Source organism: Scyliorhinus canicula, chromosome 20 (assembly GCF_902713615.1).
Source record: "Scyliorhinus canicula chromosome 20, sScyCan1.1, whole genome shotgun sequence".
In the NCBI taxonomy this organism is placed as follows: domain Eukaryota; kingdom Metazoa; phylum Chordata; class Chondrichthyes; order Carcharhiniformes; family Scyliorhinidae; genus Scyliorhinus; species Scyliorhinus canicula.
In genome coordinates, this window is record NC_052165.1 from 39772496 (window position 1) to 39789667 (window position 17172).

General features: G+C 53.1%; 1 protein-coding gene across 5 annotated transcripts in view; it reads left to right on the plus strand.

The window, feature by feature from the left end:
- LOC119955138 (tetraspanin-9-like) overlaps positions 1-17172 on the plus strand; it is a 225742-nt gene that overhangs the window by 175116 nt on the left and 33454 nt on the right. The window lies entirely within an intron of this gene.

The window sequence follows — 17172 nt, forward strand, 5'->3', positions numbered from 1 at the left end:
AAACCCTGAGCACCCAGTCACTTCATCACCCTAACACCCACTAACCCTGATACCCAGTCCCTGCTCCACCTTAACACCCACTAACCCTGAGCACCCACTAACCCTGATACCCAGTCCCTTTATCACCCTAACACCCACTAACCCTGAGCACCCAGTCCCTGAATCACCCTAATGCCCACTATCCCTTAGCACCCATCCCCGCACAACCCTCGGGGTGTGACTTTCCAGCCCCTTGCTGAATGTGATGGGTGGATAGCCCTGGATAGCCCATCACCTTCCCTGCCATCCCCAACACAGTCCCCATAGTATGAGGGTGGTTATTGTGCCCACCAAACCACCCACCCTTAGGCCTATTGAGGACCTTAACTGCCCAAGTAAGGGACAAATAAAGACCTGTCCTCCTCTGCTAGCACAGTGTCCTGGTCAATAGAAGTTGGGTGAGAATGGGAAGGTCATTTGTTTCACCAAAGTTGGTGTGAAGGAAGTTGTTGGTGGTGGTGGCGGGGGGTGTGGTTGGTGGTGGGGGTGCAGGAGGTGGCGTTGGGGTTTCAGAGTGTCCGGCGTTGGGGTTTTGGAGTGTCCGGCGTTGGGGTATCGGAGTGCCCGGCGTTGGGGTTTCGGAGTGCCCGGCGTTGGGGTTTCGGAGTGTCCGGCGTTGGGGTTTCCGAGTGTCCGCCGTTGGGGTTTCGGAGTGTCCGGCGTTGGGGTATCGGAGTGCCCGGCGTTGGGGTTTCGGAGTGCCCGGCGTTGGGGTATCGGAGTGCCCGGCGTTGGGGTTTCGGAGTGCCCGGCATTGGGGTTTCAGAGTGCCCGGCATTGGGGTTTTAGAGTGCCCGGCGTTGGGGTTTCGGAGTGTCTGGTGTTGGGGTTTCGGAGTGCCCGGCGTTGGGGTTTCGGAGTGTCTGGGGTTGGGGTTTCGGAGTGCCCGGCGTTGGGGTTTCGGAGTGTCCGGCGTTGGGGTATCGGAGTGTCCGGCGTTGGGGTTTCGGAGTGTCCGGCGTTGGGGTTTCGGAGTGACCGGCGTTGGGGTTTAGGAGTGCCCGGCGTTGGGGTTTCGGAGTGCCCGGCGTTGGGGTTTCGGAGTGCCCGGCGTTGGGGTATCGGAGTGCCCGGCGTTGGGGTTTCGGAGTGTCCGGCGTTGGGGTTTCGGAGTGCCCGGCGTTGGGGTTTCGGAGTGTCCGGCGTTGGGGTTTCGGAGTGTCCGGCGTTGGGGTTTCGGAGTGTCCGGCGTTGGGGTTTCGGAGTGTCCGGCGTTGGGGTTTCGGAGTGTCCGGCGTTGGGGTATCGGAGTGTCCGGCGTTGGGGTTTCGGAGTGTCCGGCGTTGGGGTTTCGGAGTGTCCGGCGTTGGGGTTTCGGAGTGTCCGGCGTTGGGGTTTCGGAGTGTCCGGCGTTGGGGTTTCGGAGTGTCCGGCGTTGGGGTTTCGGAGTGTCCGGCGTTGGGGTATCGGAGTGTCCGGCGTTGGGGTTTCGGAGTGCCCGGCGTTGGGGTTTCGGAGTGCCCGGCGTTGGGGTTTCGGAGTGCCCGGCGTTGGGGTTTCGGAGTGCCCGGCGTTGGGGTTTCGGAGTTTCCGGGGTTGGGGTATCGGAGTGCCCGGCGTTGGGGTTTCGGAGTGCCCGGCGTTGGGGTTTCGGAGTGTCCGGCGTTGGCGTTTCGGAGTGTCCGGCGTTGGGGTTTCGGAGTGTCCGGCGTTGGGGTTTCGGAGTGCCCGGCGTTGGGGTATCGGAGTGCCCGGCATTGGGGTTTCGGAGTGTCTGGCGTTGGGGTTTCGGAGTGTCCGGCGCTGGGGTTTCGGAGTGTCCGGCGTTGAGGTTTCGGAGTGTCCGGCGTTGGGGTATCGGAGTGCCCGGCGTTGGGGTTTCGGAGTGCCCGGCGTTGGGGTTTCGGAGTGTCCGGCGTTGGGGTTTCGGAGTGTCCGGCGTTGGGGTATCGGAGTGCCCGGCGTTGGGGTTTCGGAGTGCCCGGCGTTGGGGTATCGGAGTGCCCGGCGTTGGGGTTTCGGAGTGCCCGGCATTGGGGTTTCAGAGTGCCCGGCGTTGGGGTTTCGGAGTGTCCGGCGTTGGGGTTTCGGAGTGCCCGGCGTTGGGGTTTCGGAGTGTCCGGCGTTGGGGTATCGGAGTGTCCGGCGTTGGGGTTTCGGAGTGTCCGGCGTTGGGGTTTCGGAGTGTCCGGCGTTGGGGTTTCGGAGTGCCCGGCGTTGGGGTTTCCGAGTGTCCGGCGTTGGGGTTTCGGAGTGCCCGGCGTTGGGGTTTCGGAGTGTCCGGCGTTGGGGTATCGGAGTGCCCGGCGTTGGGGTTTCGGAGTGTCCGGCGTTGGGGTTTCGGAGTGTCCGGCGTTGGGGTATCGGAGAGTCCGGCGTTGGGGTATCGGAGTGTCCAGCGTTGGGGTATCGGAGTGTCCAGCGTTGGGGTTTCGGAGTAACCGGCGTTGGGGTATCGGAGTGTCCGGCGTTGGGGTTTTGGAGTGTTCGGCGTTGGGGTATCGGAGTGCCCGGCGTTGGGGTTTCGGAGTGCCCGGCGTTGGGGTATCGGAGTGTCCGGCGTTGGGGTTTCGGAGTGTCCGGCGTTGGCGTTTCGGAGTGTCCGGCGTTGGGGTTTCGGAGTGTCCGGCATTGGGGTATCGGAGTGCCCGGCGTTGGGGTATCGGAGTGCCCGGCGTTGGGGTTTCGGAGTGCCCGGCGTTGGGGTATCGGAGTGTCCGGCGTTGGGGTTTCGGAGTGTCCGGCGTTGGGGTTTCGGAGTGTCCGGCGTTGGGGTTTCGGAGTGTCCGGCGTTGGGGTTTCGGAGTGTCCGGCGTTGGGGTTTCGGTGTGCCCGGCGTTGGGGTATCGGAGTGTCCGGCGTTGGGGTTTTGGAGTGTCCGGCGTTGGTGTTTCGGAGTGTCCGGCGTTGGGGTTTCGGAGTGTCCGGCGTTGGGGTATCGGAGTGTCCGGCGTTGGGGTTTCGGAGTGCCCGGCGTTGGGGTTTCGGAGTGTCCGGCGTTGGGGTATCGGAGTGTCCGGCGTTGGGGTTTCGGAGTGTCCGGCGTTGGGGTTTCGGAGTGTCCGGCGTTGGGGTTTCGGAGTGTCCGGCGTTGGGGTATCGGAGTGTCCGGCGTTGGGGTTTCGGAGTGCCCGGCGTTGGGGTATCGGAGTGTCCGGCGTTGGGGTTTCGGAGTGTCCGGCGTTGGGGTTTCGGAGTGTCCGGCGTTGGGGTTTCGGAGTGTCCGGCGTTGGGGTTTCGGAGTGTCCGGCGTTGGGGTTTCGGAGTGTCCGGCGTTGGGGTATCGGAGTGTCCGGCGTTGAGGTTTCGGAGTGTCCGGCGTTGGGGTTTCGGAGTGCCCGGCGTTGGGGTTTCGGAGTGCCCGGCGTTGGGGTTTCGGAGTGTCCGGCGTTGGGGTTTCGGAGTGCCCGGCGTTGGGGTATCGGAGTGTCCGGCGTTGGGGTTTCGGAGTGTCCGGCGTTGGGGTATCGGAGTGCCCGGCGTTGGGGTTTCGGAGTGTCCGGCGTTGGGGTATCGGAGTGTCCGGCGTTGGGGTTTCGGAGTGTCCGGCGTTGGGGTATCGGAGTGCCCGGCGTTGGGGTTTCGGAGTGCCCGGCGTTGGGGTATCGGAGTGCCCGGCGTTGGGGTTTCGGAGTGCCCGGCATTGGGGTTTCAGAGTGCCCGGCATTGGGGTTTTGGAGTGCCCGGCGTTGGGGTTTCGGAGTGTCTGGTGTTGGGGTTTCGGAGTGCCCGGCGTTGGGGTTTCGGAGTGTCTGGTGTTGGGGTTTCGGAGTGCCCGGCGTTGGGGTTTCGGAGTGTCCGGCGTTGGGGTATCGGAGTGTCCGGCGTTGGGGTTTCGGAGTGTCCGGCGTTGGGGTTTCGGAGTGACCGGCGTTGGGGTTTAGGAGTGCCCGGCGTTGGGGTTTCGGAGTGCCCGGCGTTGGGGTTTCGGAGTGCCCGGCGTTGGGGTATCGGAGTGCCCGGCGTTGGGGTTTCGGAGTGTCCGGCGTTGGGGTTTCGGAGTGCCCGGCGTTGGGGTTTCGGAGTGTCCGGCGTTGGGGTTTCGGAGTGTCCGGCGTTGGGGTTTCGGAGTGTCCGGCGTTGGGGTTTCGGAGTGTCCGGCGTTGGGGTTTCGGAGTGTCCGGCGTTGGGGTATCGGAGTGTCCGGCGTTGGGGTTTCGGAGTGTCCGGCGTTGGGGTTTCGGAGTGTCCGGCGTTGAGGTTTCGGAGTGTCCGGCGTTGGGGTTTCGGAGTGTCCGGCGTTGGGGTTTCGGAGTGTCCGGCGTTGGGGTTTCGGAGTGTCCGGCGTTGGGGTATCGGAGTGTCCGGCGTTGGGGTTTCGGAGTGCCCGGCGTTGGGGTTTCGGAGTGCCCGGCGTTGGGGTTTCGGAGTGCCCGGCGTTGGGGTTTCGGAGTGCCCGGCGTTGGGGTTTCGGAGTGCCCGGCGTTGGGGTTTCGGGAGTTTCCGGGGTTGGGGTATCGGAGTGCCCGGCGTTGGGGTTTCGGAGTGCCCGGCGTTGGGGTTTCGGAGTGTCCGGCGTTGGCGTTTCGGAGTGTCCGGCGTTGGGGTTTCGGAGTGTCCGGCGTTGGGGTTTCGGAGTGCCCGGCGTTGGGGTTTCGGAGTGTCCGGCGTTGGGGTTTCGGAGTGTCCGGCGTTGGGGTTTCGGAGTGTCCGGCGTTGGGGTTTCGGAGTGTCCGGCGTTGGGGTTTCGGAGTGTCCGGCGTTGGGGTATCGGAGTGTCCGGCGTTGGGGTTTCGGAGTGTCCGGCGTTGGGGTTTCGGAGTGTCCGGCGTTGAGGTTTCGGAGTGTCCGGCGTTGGGGTTTCGGAGTGTCCGGCGTTGGGGTTTCGGAGTGTCCGGCGTTGGGGTTTCGGAGTGTCCGGCGTTGGGGTATCGGAGTGCCCGGCGTTGGGGTTTCGGAGTGCCCGGCGTTGGGGTTTCGGAGTGCCCGGCGTTGGGGTTTCGGAGTGCCCGGCGTTGGGGTTTCGGAGTGCCCGGCGTTGGGGTTTCGGAGTTTCCGGGGTTGGGGTATCGGAGTGCCCGGCGTTGTGGTTTCGGAGTGCCCGGCGTTGGGGTTTCGGAGTGTCCGGCGTTGGGGTTTCGGAGTGTCCGGCGTTGGGGTTTCGGAGTGTCCGGCGTTGGGGTTTCGGAGTGCCCGGCGTTGGGGTATCGGAGTGCCCGGCATTGGGGTTTCGGAGTGTCTGGCGTTGGGGTTTCGGAGTGTCCGGCGCTGGGGTTTCGGAGTGTCCGGCGTTGGGGTTTCGGAGTGTCCGGCGTTGGCGTTTCGGAGTGTCCGGCGTTGGGGTTTCAAAGGCTCCATATTGAGATCTGGTTTTTGTGTCTCTGGGCAGGTTCTCTGTTTGGGTCAGAGTTCAATCGAGCAGGTGTCACTTTGAGAGCAGTCTGTCACAGGTTGGTCTGTACAGCTCTGGGATCTGAAACATTCTCCCAATTGCACCTCTCCACCTCGTTTCCTCCTTTTGAGACATTCCTGAAACCTACCGAGCTTGACCGAGCTTTTGTTCACCTGACCGGTCGCCTCCTTGTCATAATTAAATTTAAAGCACTCCTGTGAAGGTGTGAAACTTTGAGGTGTTGTCTAATTACATGTAAGTTAATGTGCCCAGCTGAGTAGCGCACTCATCCACAACGTCACTGCAGAGGGACTGTTGATCATTGTTGCGGAAATTCGTGATGTTTGCCAAGTGCTAGAAACCTATGTCAGTCAGTGTAAAGATGTTCCCCTCCCCCCGCTGTTCAGGACGGGTGTAACATTAGGAACACTGCATTCTCCCCTTGGTCGTGTTGTAGCTTTGTAAAAGCTGCCTATAGCTATGACTGCTTTAAATCAAATAATGGGTCGAGCACAAACCGTGCCATTTTACAGACTTTCTCCCCACTGTTCAACGGCACTTTGCCATTTTTCTTTAGCCCTGGGGAGATTCTCACCAGCCAGGTTGCGCTTACCGGGATTTCCTGCTGGCCAGCTGAAGGAAAGGCTCCTTGCAGATTGGGGCTCCATTTTGACCGACTGCCCTAATCGTTCCCTCCCCCCTCCCCCCAACCCCAGTTTCAGGACCCCCCCTCTTTTGACCCCACACAAACTTGGGGATGCCACCAGGCTGGCACTGCCAACATACCTGAGTGCCGGTGGAGAGCCAGCATGCCATCCTGCCCTGTCTCCCAACCACCCGGGGGTATCCAGTGGCCTGGGAGACCACCCCTCCTCCCCCCCCCCCCCCCTCCTCAGGTGTTGTTATGGCTGGTTCACCTTTGTGTGGACCTGTACTAAACGCACCCTGGTGAGGTCTCCCAGGTGTGGGCATTGAGTCCCGGGTGCCAGGTGAATCTGGTGAACGTATATTTAAATGAGCCTAATGCCACAATTAAATCTGCTGATCTGGATCACGCTCAGTGAGGGCGAGATCCAGATCAAAACGTCTCACCAGATTCTATTGAATCTCAGAAGACATATCGAGCTTTGCAAATCTCACTGAAGGCCTCGCGTGAAATTAAATGGCCTCGTTCCGACACCAGGTAGGGGGGGTGATGATGCCGTTGACTGCCGCCCACCATGTCAAAAAGGGTTATATTATGAAGGCAGGTTTCTTGCTGTATGTGTATTCCCTCGGGTTCTGATCTTTCAACATGTTAAATGGTGTAATTGTGATGGAGATATGCGGCAGAGGGTGTTGGGGGTACTCATACCTGAATCGGGCAAGTTGATGAAGCTGCCCCCAAATCGTATCTGAAGCACATCAACATGCGCACAAACATCCTGACACTTGATCTCCAATTATTTGGAACTGGTGGAGACACGTTGTCTGTGTTAGAGTATCAGAGACCAGCTGCCCAAGCACAATCAAATGGGCCGGTCCCTGGGTGGGGGAAGGTCATTCATTGAGTTGACATTTGGATGAATATTCTGTAGCCTTCCAAGCCCTTCCATTGAAAGGTCAAACAAATCCCATTGCAAATTCACAACCCACGAATCAAGTTCACAAAGGCTGAGGCCGCAGAGTCACTGGCCAACTTGAGAGCTTTTCACTTCCATGTGTTAAATAGCGAGAACAGAATAGCACGAGAATAATGTGAGGAGAAGGTGGAGTGTGGGAATCCGGGAAATTTGTCTTGGTTTGTGGTTAGACCTTGTTAATTGTCTTTGACCCCATAGCCCTCAAAGAATGGAATCGGCAGGCCCCTTCAGTCTTTCATTGTAGGCATACAGGCAGCGCTTTGTTTACCAAATCACTCCAACAATGGATGTATTTTGAAATATCCTGTTTACCAGTTGTTTGAGGTTGTAGCACCCACATTGCACACAGTGAAGAGGTGGCGATGAAAATAGCCCAAAGATGACAGGGTGATGTGTATGCCGAGCAGCTCGTTGTGTCAGGCCACATGCGGCCTGCACCCGCTATGACGCTGAGAACCAAGGTTTAGTCACGTGCGTGAAGCCGGGTGGGGTGGATTAGCATCCCTCGGTCCTGGTGCACTTTGCACATGGATCAGACAGACGGAACGTTCCGCACATCACAAACCCTTTGATCGAGCATGTTGCCAGGATCAGAGGGAAAGCTCACTGAAGTGGAACAGCAGCATATTGTACCTGTGGACAGTGACAATTTACACAAGTTGTGTTGTGCGTCTTTGTCTTGGCACTTTAAATGATGACATAATGTGTCATTTTCAATATAATTTCAGTTATAATTTGTTCGGATTTTGCCGCGGGAAAGACAAAAAATTAAAATGTACCAAGGGTAGAGGCTTGGTGCTCGAGGCTGAATGTTGGTAATGATGGCAGGAGATGCCGAACATTAAATCCCTGCCAACTGGGAACTGCTGTTTACCTGGCTGGTGCGGAGATTCCCTAGCTCTCGGCAGCTTCCAGAAACTTCCAGAAACAGAAGGTAGACCAGGCTGCGGCACCCTGTGGAATCTCGCACTGACGTCAGCCACAGATCCCCTGCTGAATCTTCGAGCAGATACACTCCTTGTCCTCGGATGAATCTTATTCAGCCTCACGTGTCTGCTCAATGGAAGGCTTTCTAAGTTTTTTGTTAATGTAAAAGTTTAACTAGATAGATGGCAGTTCATCAATATTGCACTGTCACTCCCACGATCCCATGTACACACCTTTCGTTCCCATCTCTGTAATCCCCTACAGCCCCACAACCCTCCGAGACATCTATCTTCCTCTATTATGGCCTCTTGTGCGTTTCTGATTTTAATCACTCCACCATTGACGGCCGCACCTTTGCTTGCCTGGGGCCTGAGCTCTGGAATTCTCTCCCTGGCAGTTTACCCCCATCGCCAAAAATTGGGGTGACTCTGGGTTCAGTTTTTGTTTCTTATCAGTTCCCTGGAAACTTCCTTGCAGCAATTGTATGTTTCCTTGTTTTTCCAAGCAGTATTAATGGTGATTTCCTGACAGGAACCACACTGCTACGCCCAGTGACCTGTTCTCACTGGTTTTTGACCTTTGTTCATCTGGCGATCAGATGGTCACCAGCAGAATCCAGCTTCTGTTGGTTATTTTGTTAAAAAGCAGAGGGTGACTATGACCTGCGTTTTTAATGACACCGTTCACAACCACTGGATGTCTCTCACAGCCAGTGAAGTGCAGTCACTGCTGTAATGTGGGAAACGTGTTGATTCATTTGAGCACAGCAAGATCCCACAGACAGCAATGTGATAATATCAACCAAATCACCTATTTTTGTGATGTTGATTGAAAGATCAGTATTGGCCAGGTTCCCAGGGCTAACCTCTTTGAAATAGTGCTATGGGATCTTTTACATCCACCAGAACAGGCATGGGGTGTCCTTGGTATAATATTTCAACCCGCTGCACCTCCGATAGTGCAGCACTCCCCCAGTACTGGAATGGAGCGTCAGCCCCAATTTTGGCGCTCAAGCCTCTGGAGCAGGTCTTGAACCTGGAACCCTGGGCGGGATCTTGTGATCCGGAGGCTAAGTGTTGACGCCGTTGGAAACGCCGTTGCGTTTCTCGACGGCGTCAACAAGGCCTCAGGATCAGCAATTCTGGCCCTTACAGGGGGCCAGCACGGCACTGGAGTGGTTCATGCCGCTCCAGCTGCTGATCCTGGCATGAACTGGGCGCCGCGGGATCCGCACATGCGCAGTGGCACTGGCGCTCTGCGGCGAATCGCGTGGCAGCATTCTGGCTGCGTGGCGCGATTTGCACCGGTCATGGGGATTCTCCGGCCCGGCTGAGGGCTGAGGGAATCCCACCCCTTGTGACTCCGAGGCGGGTGGGCGGATAACTGAGTGAAAATGTTTTTGGTGTTATTCCTTGTTGAATGAACCTCAGCAGCGTGCAGCTGTGGAGCTAAATTACCCTCAGAAAACAGAAAGTGTTGCCTACTGAATGCTGATCCTGCCCTTGATGCCAAGGTAATTGGATGTCAGGGGCGGCACAGTGGGTAGCCAAGGTCCCAGGTTCGATCCCGGCTCTGGGTCACTGTCTGCGTGGAGTTTGCACATTCTCCTCGTGTTTGCGTGGGTTTCGTCCCCACAAACCAAAGATATGCAGGGTAGGTGAATTGGCCACGCTAAATTGCCCCTTAATTGGAAAAAAAATTGGATGTACTAAATTTCTTTTCTATAAATTTTAAAAAGGTAATGGGAAATCAATGTAATTGTGCTTTCTCGATGGAGATGGCGTGATAGTGACAATTGATGGATTAGTTCATGATCCATATTGAATATCATTCTACTTTATATATTTAATATCTATTTCTATAAACACAATAAAAGTAAATGAACCACCATTAATATAGAGGTAATTTAGGATTAGTGCAGTGTCTATGTAGCCCACTCAGTTGGTCCGAAGTATTTATACTGTCTCTCTCTGTTTTCTCCCTGTATGTTATACTCTTTATCCCCCTCTTTCCCCATCCCCTGCATTCCCCCACCCCACCTCCATGCACCTCCCTCTGCAATCTGGTCTGTTTGGACAGAGCAGTGCCTTTGTCTTCATTTCCCTCTGTTATTCTTGAGAGGCCATTTTGTTTTTCTAGGATTAGTGGACTGAGGGAGTTGTGGAGGGGAGAGAACAAGATGGAGAGAGTTGGTCCTCACAAGAAGCAGTCGTAAAACCTTCGCATTGACTACAGGTCATGACACACCCACCCACCCTGTCCTGAAAAGCCTGCCTCCACCCTGTGTTTTCAGAGTTATAATCAGAAACATCTCACTGCTGAGAGGTGTAAATCAAAGGGGGGAAAATCAACTCAAGCACTTTAATTACAAACAGCTTTTGTGGAATTTAAAAATAAGAACAGATTTTCTACCATGACCAATGCCCCCACCTAACAAAACCAATACTCTAGGATTTCAAGACCTTAATCAGTACACACGTTGACCACCCGTGGCGATGCACAAAAAGTCGAAGCCAGGTGTAGTCCTCGGGTTAAGTGTGGGTAGCGGTAGCTAGACCTGAGTGAGAAGAGGTAATTGAATCCTCTCAAAGCCAGGCATTCTGCTCTTATTTAATATTCCATTGTAATGTTTATAATTAAAGTGCCTGTCTTAATGTGTCCCACGGCAGTTTACATCTGTGCAACAGTGACCTGTTTTACAGAGGTGCTTCCTGTTATAACATTGAATACAGCAAGTTATAGCAGAGATAATTGACAGTATGTCTGTGTTTATATGACAGTACTAATAAATATGGTGCTCTGGGCTGCAGAAATCTGCATGTTCTATTGCTGGTTCTACTGATAGTTGCAGAGTTTGGCTTGTGCACATTGCTGAACATCCCAAAACTTGCGATAAACGGTCTCCAACTTTTACTCCTGGATAAGACAGGTTTATGGTTTGGGAATTTGCACTCATGTTGCCACAACTGGTGTATCTGACGGTTCTTTACACAAAATTGAAAAATTCTACAGTGCTTCATCAGTGATATCACGTATCATCTCATTGTCAAAGACAAAGTGGACACATCTGAGAAAGCCCTCAGCAAAGATTCAGGAGGATACGTACTAACTCTGGCCAATCTCGGCAATCCTTTGGGGAACTGCTGTCTCACCTGGAAGCCGGAATGTTCCATGTGGTGAACTAGCAGCTGGCAAATCTTGGGACAATACCTTGGATCTGATGAAACAGCAACAGAACTATAGTCACATTCACAACCGGATTGGACCAGAGGAAATCAAATCTGACTAGGAAAATTAAACATCTTGATAAAAATCAGGCAAGCACTCACAAAGATATCAGTAAGAGGCGAGGAAGGAAGATGGCTGGAGTTGATGGAAACTGCAGTTCTGTCCATGCTCTCTCAGAATGTTACTGTAGTCTATGCTGACCAGGATGAGAATACCCTACCCTGACCAGAAACCCAGCACGTGTTACAAACAAATGAACAGGAATAGGTTATTTGGCCTTTCTTGCTTGTTCCGACTTTATCTCAACTCAGCTTTCCTGCCCTATCTGCAGAAGAGTTGACCATCTGGGAGTGATTATCATAAGACCATAGAACGCTGAAGTAGGACATTCAGCCAATAGAGTCTGCGCCACCATTCAATGAAATCATGACTGATCTGATATAATCCTCAACTCCACTTTCCTGCCTTATTTCATAAACCTTGAGCTGGATTCTCCATTATTGAGACTGTATCCCCACGCCGGCGTCAAAACGGTGGAGTTTTACTCCTGAAAATCCTGGGAAAAAAGTGAAATGAATTCATAGCCCTGCAGGGGGCTAGCAGGGACCCGGAGTGAATCTCGCAGCTTTTGCTGCAGATAAGGGCCCCTGCACTTCCAGGTCAGAGGCCGCGCATGCGCACAGCGACGGCCTCCAGCAGCCACACCGTGCTCCATGGTGGACTTGGATCGCGGAGGTAGACCCACAAAGGAGACTGCCCGATTGGCCACGCGCCCAACCCTCAAACCCCGCACATTAATTCCCCGGCCGTCTATAAGGCCTCTCTCCTCCCCCCCCCCGGCCTCAACCAGGGCAGCCATGGACTGAGTCCCGACCGGCAATAGCAGGTTAGTTCCATGGCATCGGGAACTCAGCCAGTCGGGAGGCGGAGGATTGTTGAACAGCCTCTGGCAATGGTCCCCTGGGCACGGCGTATTCCCCAGTGATGCTGATTTTTGGTGCCTGGAGAATTGTCAAACCAGCGCAGGTCCCGATTATGGCGACAAACTGAATACTCCACCCCGGCGCCAGCCACGATTTTGGCGTCGGGGAATCCAACCCCACGATTCCCTTCCTGATTGTCTATCTCAGCCTTCTACATACTTTTCTTTTATAAATTTTAAGTACCCAATTCATTTTTTTTCCAATTAAGGGGCAATTGAGCGTGGCCAGTCCACCTAACCGCAGACACGGGGAGAATGTGCAAACTCCACACAGACCTGGGGCAAGATTCGAATCCGGGTCCTTAGCGAGCGCCCTGAGGCACCAGTGGTAACCACTTCACCACCGTGTCGACCCCGGTCATATACATACTTAATGACCCAGCCTCTACACCCTCTGCGGTAAAGAATTCCACAGATTTGAGGCAGCACGGTGGCGCAGTGTGTTAGACCTGCTGCCTCACGGCGCCGAGGTCCCAGGTTCGATCCCGGCTCAGGGACACTGTCTGTGTGGAGTTTGCACATTCTCCCCGTGTTGCGTGGGTTTCGCCCCCTCACCCCAATGATGTGCAGTTTAGGTAAATTGCCCCTTAATTGGAAACAATGAATTGGGTACTCTAAGTTTATTTTAAAGAAAGAATTCCACAGATTCACTACCCTCTGTGAAAAGAAATTCCTCCTCTCGTCTGAAATGGGGAGCCCTTACTCTGAGATTACACCCTCAGGTCCTAGACTGTCCCACAAGGGGAAACATCCTCTCAGCATCTATCCTGTCAAGCCCCCTGAGAATCCTGTATGTCTCAATAAAGTCACCTCTCATTCTTCTAAACTCCAATGAGTACAGTCCCAGCCTACTCAACCTCTCTTCATAAGAAAATCCCTCCATACCTGGGATCAACTTCGTGAACGTTCTCTGGACTGTCTCCACTGCCAGAATATTTTTCCTTGGATAAAGGGACAGTTCACAGTATTCCAGGTGTGGTCTCACTCATGCCTTGTTTAGTTTTAGCAAGACTTCCCTATTTTTATGCTTCATTCCTTTTCATATGAGGGTCAACATTCCATTTACCTTCCCTATTACCTGCTGAGTTTGCAGGCTAGATTTTCATGATTTATGTACCCCAAATCCGTCTGTGCTGCAGTTCAATGCAGTCTTTCTCCATTTAATAATATTCAGCACCTTTATTCCTCCTACCTACATAACTTCACTTTTTCCTACATTATATTCCATCTGCCAAGTTTTTGCCCACTTACCTAACCTGTCCATATCCCGCTGCGGGCTCTTTATGTCATCCTCACCACTTGCACGGAGCATGTGCCGTCATTGTAGAGCCATTTGCCAATTAAGGTGTTTGTGGCTGTGCCAATGCAGTGGGGGAAGAATCTGGTTGGACCAATCCTTACATAGTGTGCTCACCTCTAATCACAGAGCACAGGGAGGTGGCCAGATCCCCAAATCCTTCTCTAGTAAGTGGTGAAGGTGCAAACTGCAGAGGTATTCAAGAATTTCACTGACTGCCGATATGATGCGTCGTACATTACAGCGGTCACTACACTGCAAAAAGCTACTTCATTGGCTGAAAGTGGGTTTGGAATGCCCTGAGGTTCTGAACGATGCTATACGAATGCTAGTCTTTCTTCAATGTTGATTGTGGGGAAGCTGGAATATGAAGGGCGAATGGCCTCTGTCATGCAATTTAATTCCGTGAATAACCACTCTTCCACATATAGAAATGTGTGTTATTGCATGACTTGTAATCAGAGTTCAGTTCAATCTTCCAGTCGTTTAATAAAACATCTCGGGCTGGGTTGGAGGGGCCAGGCTCTCCCAGAATGGGGGTCACTTTGAGTCTGTGAAGCTTTGAAGCCTGCGTTCTTTCATGTTTTTTTAAAATTTAGATACCCAATTATTTTTTTCCCAATTCAGGGGCAATTTAGCGTGGCCAATCCACCTAACCTGCACATCTTTGGGTTGTGGGGGTGAAACCCACCCAGACACTGGGAGAATGTGCAAACTCCACACAGACAGTGACCCAGGGCCGGGATCGAATCCAGGTCATCAGCGCTTCAGGCAGCAATGCTAACCACTGCGCCACCGTGCTGCCCCGCGTTCTTTCATGTTTAACACCCGATAACAGGGCAAAGCACAGTTGCAGCCTGTCTGTCCTAAAATCCTCTAACAGGACAGGACCATTCTACAGCTCGTTTCCTGGAGAAGCATTTCACTCCGCTTGAAGTTTTAATGGGCTCTGTGGTTTCACTGTTGCAATATGTCTTCTTGTATACCTTTGTACTTGGTTGGTTACATTGAATTTCACACCCCTTTGACTTTTAAAAGCCTACTGAAAGCTATCCCAAAGGAGGAATTAGCTTTGTTTGTTTTTATTTCCCATTGTAAGCACCCCACACCGTTGGGAAACCCATGGGCAGTGGTGCGCTGCCGGCAGAACGGAGAATTCCGCCAGAGGAGAATTCACCCCTGCATCTTTTTTACTTCTGATGGCTGAACAGCATGTCGGCACTGGAGATACTTTTCAACCATAGAAGTAGCCGGCACAAGTCAGACAAGTCCAAGGGTTGAATGAGTTCTCGCTACCACTGTTGAATTCTCTGTACAGACGTGATGACCACGCCAGGGGCCGCGGAGGCTTTTGTAGTCCACAGGTGGTGAGGGACATGGCTGCACAGTGCCTTGGCTCTGCCCACTGCCAGTGGCAGGTTTGCACTGGCAAGGGGCAGTGCCTGAAGGGATGGACTGAGGGGCCTGAAGGAGTGGGGCCTCACGTTGGGGGGGGGGGGGTCTTTGCCGGCGAGAAATGGGGGATGGCTGTTGAAGGACCGGCCTTGTTGACATTTGGGTCCCACGCATCACATCCCAGCCAATGGGAGACTCGCATCCTGGGGGAGCGACTGGTAGACTCATATATCCAGAGGGGGCCAGTGGGAGACTCATATCCAGAGGGGGCCAGTGGGAGACTCGTATCCAGAGGGAGCCAGTGGGAGACTCATATCCAGAGGGAGCCAGTGGGAGACTCGCATCCTGGGGGAGCGACGGATAGACTTATATCCAGAGGGGGCCAGTGGGAGACCCCCAGGATATTGATAGTGGGGAATTCAGTGACTGTAACCCCCAGGATATTGATAGTGGGGAATTCAGTGACTGTAACCCCCAGGATATTGATAGTGGGGAATTCAGTGACAGTAACCCCCAAGATATTGATAGTGGGGAATTCAGTGACAGAAACCCCCAAGATATTGATAGTGGGGAATTCAGTGACTGTAACCCCCAAGATATTGATAGTGGGGAATTCAGTGACTGTAACCCCCAAGATATTGATAGTGGGGAATTCAGTGACTGTAACCCCCAGGATATTGATAGTGGGGAATTCAGTGACTGTAACGCCCAGGATATTGATAGTGGGGAATTCAGTGACAGTAACCCCCAAGATATTGATAGTGGGGAATTCAGTGACAGAAACCCCCAAGATATTGATAGTGGGGAATTCAGTGACTGTAACCCCCAAGATATTGATCGTGGGGAATTCAGTGACAGTAACCCCCAGGATATTGATAGTGGGGGAATTCAGTGACTGTAACCCCCAAGATATTGATCGTGGGGAATTCAGTGACAGTAACCCCCAGGATATTGATAGTGGGGGAATTCGGTGACAGTAACCCCCAAGATATTGATAGTGGGGAATTCAGTGACAGTAACCCCCAAGATATTGATAGTGGGGAATTCAGTGACTGTAACCCCCAGGATATTAATAGTGAGGGATTCAGTGATGATAACCCCCAGGATATTGATAGTGAGGGATTCAGTGATGATAACCCCCAGGATATTGATAGTGGGGGATTCAGTGACAGTAACCCCCAGGATATTGATAGTGGGGGTATTCAGTGATGGAAACCCCCAGGATATTGATAATGGGGGATTCAGTGACAGTAACCCCCAGGATATTGATAGTGGGGGTATCAGTGATGGAAACCCCCAGGATATTGATAGTGGGGGATTCAGTGACAGTAACCCCCAGGATATTGATAGTGGGGAATTCAGTGATGATAACCCCCAGGATATTGATAGTGGGGGATTCAGTGACAGTAACCCCCAGGATATTGATAGTGGGGGAATTCAGTGACAGTAACCCCCAGGATATTGATAGTGGGGGATTCAGTGACAGTAACCCCCAGGATATTGATACTGGGGGATTCAGTGACAGTAACCCCCAGGATATTGATAGTGGGGAATTCAGTGATGATAACCCCCAGGATATTGATAGTGGGGAATTCAGTGATGGTAACCCCCAGGATATTAATAGTGGGGGAATTCAGTAATGATAATGCCATTAAATGCTGGTCCAGCCACTGATGCCCACATCCCGTGAAAGTCTTTTGAAAAATTCCTACTCTGCCAATCTCTTTCATCCCTTTATCCCACTTGTAATGGTTTGCGGCTTTTTTCCTGCCATCTGTGCACTAGATCACCAGCATTAGGAGACATTGCGAACAATGCAGCCTTACCCAAAGTTCTGCCACATTTGCTCCCCCTTTTATTAATTAATGCACTAAGGCCACTATTTTCAGCCATGGCAATGAGTCAGACGTCTAGTTGCTCATGCCTCACAATCTCGGCTGACACTCTAGTACTGAGGGTGTGTGTCATTGTTGGAGATAAAGCAAAGGCTGCCTCTGCCCTTTCAGGTGGATGTGGAAGAGATCCCGAACTGTATTCTGCCAATGAGTCAAAGTTTCCCCCCTGCTGGCAATGCCAATACTTATCCGTAAATAGACTCACAAAACAGATTCTGTGGTCATTATCACATTGCTGCTGTGGGAACGTGCTTTTCGTGAGCTGGTGGCCATGAAAAGCTAAATAGAGTCATTGAGTCATAGAAGTCCACAGCTCAGAGAAAATCCTTCAGCCCATTGGCGCCGGTCAAAAACAACCACCTAACTATTCTAATCCCATTTTCCAGCATTGACCCATAATCTTGACATGGCAGGTGCACATTTAAATACTTCTTAAATGTTACGAGGGTCTTTACCTCCACCAGCCTTTCAGCAGCGAGTTCCAGACTCCCACCACCCTCTAGGTGGAAAGGCTT